Source organism: Psammomys obesus, unplaced genomic scaffold (genome assembly GCF_907164565.1).
Source record: "Psammomys obesus unplaced genomic scaffold, mPsaObe1.curated_primary_1811, whole genome shotgun sequence".
NCBI classification, from domain to species: Eukaryota; Metazoa; Chordata; class Mammalia; order Rodentia; family Muridae; genus Psammomys; species Psammomys obesus.
In genome coordinates this window covers 7,927,011-7,935,223 of record NW_026591598.1, presented here as the reverse complement: position 1 = coordinate 7,935,223, position 8,213 = coordinate 7,927,011, and positions in this window count along the sequence as shown.

The window sequence follows — 8,213 nt, the reverse complement described above, 5'->3', positions numbered from 1 at the left end:
CACACACACACACACACACACACACACACACACACACACACACACACGAGCTGCAGAGCGTAAGTAGGGTACAGACAGGGCACTCTGGGGCTGTGGGGGTGGGGGTGCTAGGTGTGTCCGTTGGGGCTGAAGTGGGATCTGTCTCCTCTGACTCTCTGGCCTGGCTGAGAGACCCCGGGCCAGTCTCTTCTTTTTCTTGTGCTTATTTGGAACCCCCTTGAGAGCCCTGTGAGCATCTGCCAGGCGCAGATCTTCTGTGGGCCTTGCTTGAGTTTGGAACTTCGTTCAGTGCAGCCCCTTAAGGTCCAGCTCCGCTGTGGGCCTTTCATGTAGACGGACGCTGCAGCTTAGATAGCTGTTTTGTGCAAAGACCCACCACAGTCAGGAGCTGAACCCGAGGTGCCCTGATTGCCAAAGCTGGGCCTGACGCAACAGTCTCCCCACACAGAGTGACTTCAGCACCTCAGCATCCAGAATCGCTTTCTATAAAACTGGCACAGCCTACATTATTAAAAGAACAATCTGGAATCTCGTGTCTTCAAGAACAGAGGGGCGGAGGCTTTCGGGACCACTATGCCCATTCTGGCCGGGCTGGGCGCTGATTTAACTAATGGCTTCAAAGTGCTAGGGACCGGGAGATGTGGCAGAGAGCTTCAGCTAATTAATGCACGTTGATAACCCTTCCTTCATCACCTTGGGAACAGCCACATGCCAGCCTGTCCTCACACAGCCTTCTGGAGCCTTCCTGCCGAACCCACTAGCCTTTCCCTAAGGGGAATTACTACAGGACAACAGATGCCCCTCCCCCACCCCAAACCCAGCCTGTGCCGTTCTTTCACCCCCCACTCCCAGTCAGAGAGGCAAGGTTGAGGACTGAGGCTAGACCAGTGAGAGTCCTTTGGCCTCCTGACACAGACAAGGCTATGCCTGCCCCCTAGAGCATCTGAAAGTTCACCCTTGGGTGATGGGTGGGGGGATGGGTGGGGGATGGGTGGGGGGATGGGTGGGGGATGGGTGGGGGATGGGTGGGAGGATGGGTGGGGGGACTCATTTGTCAGAGGTTTCCCAGAGATCCTGACCAGAGGCCTCCAAGCTCTTCCATCCTATCCCCAGCCTTTAGATTAAGAAACTGAGGCACACATAGAGGCCCCAAGTTGGTGCGAACCCCCACCATGAGGGAATAAAAAGGGTCACGGAACACACCCGAGGACTCTGTCCCCCCACCCCGAGTTTCTACCTAGCCCCTGAGAAGAGAGGAGGCCGCTTAGGGGGTGACGATGAGCTTTTCAACCACACCGCCCCCAGGACTGCCCCCCCCTCCGCCATCTGCTTCCTCGGCCACATACCTTGTCCTGGGATTGAGACTCAGCTGGGACCTTGCCGGGGCCTGGACCTCCTCGGGATGGTAGCCCAGCCAGGGCACCTTCCCACCTCTTTTTCTCTTTCTCTTTGGGCAGCTGCTGCCTGCCCCGCCCGACCAGCCCCACCCCACCAGCTGCAGCTTAACCCCCCCAGGACCTCCTCGCCTTCCCCAGACTACCAGGGGGCCTGCGGGAGCAACTGGAGGCTCCTCAGTTGGCCGTGACACGAGCAGCAGGAAGGAGAGGGGTCAGATAGAGGTCATAGGATCCAATTTTATCCAGGCTGGGGAAAAAAGGTGGGAGAAGGTCCCGATGGGGTCTGGCCTAGAGTCCAGTGATTGGGGAAAGGGGCGCCTCCGCGCCACCTGCTGGCCGTTCTGGGAAGAACCCCAGGCGGATGTAGGGCGTTAGGAGGGGGAAAGGGCAGTCCGCGCTAGCTCGCTGTCCGGGAACGCAGAGCAGAGGCTGCTGGGCGCTGGTGAAGGAAGCATGGCAGACTTGGAGAATTTGAAGAGTTGTGGCCATGGGGTGTAGCCTTCCCAGGATTCATGAGGTGCTTGGGCATTACCTCATTTCTGCAGGATTTCTGCTAGATTCCTGGTCTGGAATCTAGCACCCAGTAGAAACTGGTTAGAAGCAGGAAGGTATCCTTAAGGAGCCTGGGACACGGTTTGTCAGACGGGTATTTATTGAACACCTACTATGTACCCGGTTGCAGGCAACACTCTGGAAGAACGGACAAACACAGGAACTGGAGTGGGGAAAGGAAAGAGTCTGGAGAGGAGGAAGGTGTCCTCCTGGGCTGCGTTTATTCGTCTCTACTTGCAGGACTCTGAAGACACTGACACCTGGGGACTCACCAGAATTGGACCCTCTTAGGTGTCAACGCTGTTCAGGGTCTCAGAGCCTATCTCGGAGACCACACAGGCAATGAACTGTGGAGCTGTGTCTAAAATCCCTGGCTTCAAGTTCAGGGCCTGGTCAGGCCGCCTGTCAGGGCTTTTCAGGATAGGGATCATCAGGATTAGGGATCAGGACGTGCTCACAGGGGAAGTGGTGAAGCCCAGGCACCCACCACTGACCAGCACTTTCCACGTGCCCCAGTCCTCAGAACTCAGACAGCTGGGAACCTCACACACGTTCATGGAGAGCATGTTCTGCTGTGGCTGGTACAGCCAGGAGACGCTGATCTGTCTTGTCTCTGAGACAAGAGACAAGAAATGAGGCCGGGTCCTTCTTTCCTGGGTCCTACGCCAAGCCAAGCCTGTTGGTGTTGGGTACTGAGGACATGGTAATGAGCCAGATTGGTGCTGGCTCTTGGCAGCTCCCATGGCCAGGGACGAGGAAGAAGATGTTCTCAGAACACAGAGAGGGTTGCACTCTCAGACAGAGGGACAGAAGAGAGGATTCACTGGAGAGGAAGCAAGGAGGGCTGCTAGGAGGAGGCGATGCTAGCTGGCAACTAAAGAGTAAGGAGGGGAGAGGAGGGGAAGAAAGCTGAGAGCTGGGAGCCAGGGGAACAGCGCATGTGAGGGGCAGGGGAGTTACTGGCACTGGCTGAACACTGGGAGCAGGAAAAACAAGACAAGATAGGAAAGGCTGCTCTGAGCAGCTACGGGAGCTCTGAGCCGCTACGGGAGCTCCGTTCACTCCCGTTCGCTTAACTGAGAACCTATTACGTCTCAGGGATGCACTGTGAAGGAGGCCAGCTCTCCAAGTGTCTCACATTTCAGCGAGGCAAGCGTGAGTGCGTGCTAGTGACTAAAATACCTTTGAGAGGCTGGGGAGATGGCTCAGTAGTTCAAAGCACTGGCTGCTCTTTCGGGGGACCCACGTGCCGTTCCCAGCGAGCCCTTAGCAGCTCACAACCATCTGTTACTCCAGTTCCAGGAGACCCAAGGCCTTCCAGCCTCCTCATGCACAAGGCGTGCATGTGGTACATAGACGTACAGGCAGACAACACATCTATATATGCAACACACACACACACACACACAGGCACACAGGCACACACAGAGGCACACACTCACACAGGCACACACAGAGGCACATACAGAAGCACACACACACAGGCACTCACTCACACAGGGAGACAGACATACACACACACACACACACACACACACACACACACACACACACAGGCACAGCCACACAGGCACACACAGAGGCACACACTCACACAGGCACACACAGAGGCACATACAGAAGCACACACACACAGGCACTCACTCACACAGGGAGACACACACACACACACACACACACACACACACACACACACACATCTTCCGATGCTGGGTTGAACATGTAGCTCGGTGGGTAGTGTCCGCCCAGCATCCAAGAGGCCCTGGGCTCAGCTCCCAGCATTGCATTAACTGGGTGTGATCGTCAACATTCTCAGCCCTAGGTAGAGGCATGAGGTTCAGGAGTTTAAGATCATCCCTGGCTACGCAGTAAGTTCGAGGCCACCCAGCGTTCATGAGACTGTCCCAAACTCATATATGCACATATCTTCTGTCACACACACATGCATATACCTAACGGGGGCCATGAGGAAAGTAAGGTAACATGGTGGAAATGGTTGAGGGGGTAACGTTGATGTGGTCTGACGGTCGGCATCTAAGCCGGGAGCTGAAGCAGGACGGGAGGCAGAAGTGTTCCAGCCGTGGGGACAGCAGATGCAAAGGCCCTGGGGCAGGAACATGCCTGGCGTGTTCAGGAGACCAAGAGAAGCCCAAAAGGTTGAAGGGAAGGAGCTGGAGAGATGGCTCAATTTCCAGCATCTCCATGGCAGCTCATGACCATCTAAGTAAGGTCTGGTGCCCTCTTCTGGTGGGCAGGCACAGGTGCAGGACATTGTATACATGATAAATAATAAATCTTTAAACAAACAAACAAACAAACAAACAAAAGATCACCAGGCACAGTGGCACATGCCTGTAATCACAACACTCTGGGAGGCAGAGGCAGACGGATCTCTGTGAGTTCGAGGCCAGCCTGGTCTACAAATTTGGGGCCAGGACAGCCAAGGCTACACTTTGAAAAAAAAGGTTGAAAGTAGTCTTACTGGCTAAGTGGGAGGAAATGAGGGCAGCTGGGGCCCCAGGGTGAGGGAGAAAGGTTCCATTGGTTCACCAGCAATGGAAGCTTCACAAAATGGAGCTGTGACGGGGATGGATTTACGTTTTAGGATTCACCAGACCAGAGAAAACAGGGGCTGGACCAGGCGACCTGTGCAGAGGCAAGGAGGCTGGTGCCGTGGCAGAGCCGGAAGTGACGGTGTTGGTCTGAGTGGTGACGAAATCTGATGGGACAAAAGGAGCGTTAGCTGAGACTTCTATTTTGTTTGGTTTTGGAGGAGCCCTAGATGGGACTCCAAGGAGAAGTGAGGAGAGAGGTGGGGAGGAGGGACAGGAAGCAGGTGTGGCTCCAATGTCCCAGGCCAGGCTCAGAGACCGGAAACACCTGGCTGAGTGATGCACCAGTCATTCTACCTTTTATGAACCTCCAATGAGGTCTCTTGAAAAGGAGGGTAACAGCACACACACACTCACCACAGAATGGGGAGCTGACAACTGGGGTGAAGAGGAGGGAGGGAGGGAGAAGAGGAGGAGGAGCCTTGTACTTAGGTGAAGGAGTCTTCTCCCATCTCTTCAGATCTCTTCACCGTCCTCTGGGAGATTGGCCCATCTTGCTCAAGGCTCGAAAAGCCAGCGCCTGTACTGTCCGGCCAGGTGGGCCTCTGGAGACAGCTCCTCAGCCACACACCACAGTCACCCAGATCTCAAGAGTGTGAGGCCAAAGGCCTCACAGGGGTTCTGGAGGGCTGAAGCAGGGACAAGACCCCATTTCCAACAGGGATGGGGAGGACGGCGCCCTTAGCCTCACTCCTCAGCTCGGCCTGTCTGTCCGGTTCACCTCAACACCTGTTTTCCCTGACCAAGCAGGGCCACACAGAGTGAAGATCTGAGGCCCCAGGAACGCCCACCTCTCACAGGGCCTATTCTGAGGGTCTACCCCAGAAGGAAAGATGGCCCTTGCAGAGCCAGGACATGGCCAGCAGAGGGTGCCCATTCCAGCTACAGAGAATTCACTTTTTCCTATACAGGAAGACCCCAGAGAGAAGAACCCCCAGGATGGCTGTTCTCCAGGAACCTATCAAAAGCCCAGTCGCTAGCACCAGGGACAGCTTTGCAAAGAAGTCACCAAGCCTCAGTTTTCTCATCTATAAAAGGGCTCATCCCTAACCTCTGCCTCAGGCAGCTCGCTGAGGAGGAGTCCGTGGGAATTAAAGGCTTTGTGGGAGCTCTCCAAGTTTCGGCAGTAGCGGCTGTTGTGGCACGTGGATCATCTTCTGGTTATCATCATTTATTTATTTTGTCCTTTTGAGACCGGGCTATAGGCGGCCGGCCTTGAATTCCAGATCCTCTCCTGCCTCGAATTGAACCCAGGGTTCTTGTATGTTCGTAACACGGGTCAGGCGCTCTGCCACCCGAAAGTGCCTGCTCTATGTCACCGCCGGGGTGTCCGCTCTGCGGTGGCGACCGAGAGGAAAACAACAGTGCCGGGATTTAGGCCTTGTCTCGGGTTTCCTGACAGGGACCGGTAACCAGGAACCGGCTGGTGAGCCCAGGTGGCTTCTCTGAAGGTCTGGTGCCTGCCGGTTCATTTCCTCCCAGCTGCCTAGGCAGAACTTCACGAAAGGAGAGCCCCTGCAACAAGGTGGCCTCCCACAGGCCCCCATTCCAGGAATGGCCGAACGCCACAGGAGCCCAAGGCTTATTCTTGCTCTGGTCCTGCCTTTGACTCTATCATCCCTGTGTGTGTGTGTGTGTGTGTGTGTGTGTGTGTATGTGTGTGTGTGTGTGTGTGTGTTGGGGGGGTTATCAAGATGAGTGTTCTTGGCTCTGACACCGAGGGGGGGGGGCGGTGTCTGCTGGCCAGAGAAAGAAGCCAACTGCTTGCAGCCCGACAGCCCTGCGCTTAAACCGTGCTCCATCCAGCCCCACTGTGCGGCCAGGGCGAACCGCTCTGCCTCTCCGAGGCCGAGTCCTTCTCCGGTTCCTATCTCGGGGTGCCGTGAGGCCTTCGGGGGGATGCCACATGCGATCCCCAGCACGGGGTCAGCGGCTGGGCGGCAGTGGGCGTTGTGAAGTGGAATCCTCGCCTTCCCCAGCCTCTTCTGCCTCGGGGCGGCCTGGGGGTGGGGTGGGAGGACGGACTGGGAGCGGCTGGCCTCTGAGAGGGTGATCTCCCATCCCACCGGTGGGCGAGCACGCCGAGGCCCGCGGGCCTCTGCGCGTGTGTCTGCGAGAGTGTCCGTGTGTTTGCGGAGGAGCGTGCCCTCACCGCCCTGGGGACGTGGGCTGTGTAAAGGCATGCGCGCGCGTGGACGGTCCACGGAGCCTCCCCGGGGCCCGCACGCACGTGGGGACTTGCAGGTACCGGTGTCTGAGGTGTCCTCACGCTGCTGCAGGAGGCCCTCTGCTCGCTGTTACTATGGAAACAAGGAGGCAATCCCAGGCCTGCCTCCAGAGGACTTGAGGTGCTAGAATCGAGATCTGGCTGGGTTTTCCCAGGAGGAGAGCACAGCTCGAGAGAAGCCTGAGTCAGGGGTCTTAGGGCCCTGGAGTTCCTGGGAGACCCTCATTCCTTTAAGGCTACCTGGCTCGTGGGCTCCTAGAGGCAGAGCTAGCCCTCGCCCCGGATTTGACTCACGCTAAGCAAGTCTCAGGCCGAGAACTTGACCTGTTTGTGCCTCAGTTTCCCCGGCTATAAAATTGGAGAAACCAGCAGGTGGTCGTAGAAGCAAGTCTAGAAGAGGAGTGTGCGGGGTCTGGGACGTTGTCCTCTAGCCTTTGTGGTCATCCCTAGGCCTGAAGTGTCACCTTCACGTGCATGGGGACATTCCACAGAGAGCTGAGGCAGGTGAGGCAACGCTGCACCGTGCTGAGGCCGTGTCTGCCTCCTCCGCAGGGTCAGCCACAGGGTCAGCTGGGGATTTTAAACAGATTCCTGGGTCGTGAGGAGCTGGCCAGAAAGACTGTCACCGGACCGTTCATACTGGGAACACATAGCATTCAGCTTGGCCAGGCCCCAAGGCAGAGCTGCTGGCTGGGAGGAAGGCTCTAGTTCAGGAGGGCTTTTCTCTTCAAAATCTTGACTTTTAAAGAAAAAAAAAAAAAGAAAAAAGGAGGTTGATGTTTTCTGACAACCCCTCCCTCTCGGTCCCGGGGATTGAACCTAGGATCTCACACACATTAGTTAGTCTAGCATTCCGCCACTGAACTACATCCCCCCCTCTGTTGTCAAGGTCTCACCTACCTCCACCTGGGCTCGAACTCATCACGTAGACAAGGATAACCTTGAATTCCTGACCCTCTTGCCTCCATCTCTGGAGTGCTGGGGTTGCAGGCAGGCGCCAGCTGGTCCCGAAGAATCTTGACTCCAGCTAACCAGATGCAGCAGGCGAATTGCTTGTTGCACAAGCCTGATGGGACTTTCCGGAACCCGTAGAAAGGTAGAAAGGGGCAAGCCAGGCTCACAACGCTGGCCTCTGTCCTCCACGCGCGCATTGTGCACACGCCTGTGCATCTGTGCATGCACAGTAGTCATCCCTTTTATTTTTTTATTTTTCAAGGCAGAAGGTTTCTCTGTGTAACAGTTCTGGCTGTCCTGGAACTCACTCTGTAGACCAGGCTGGCCTTGAAATCGCAGAGATCCACCTGCCTCTGCCTCCAGAGTGCTGGGATTAAAGATGTGTGCCATCATGCCCAGCTACACACTACAAAATAATAATAATAATAATAATAATAATAATAATAATAATAATAATAATAATAATAATAA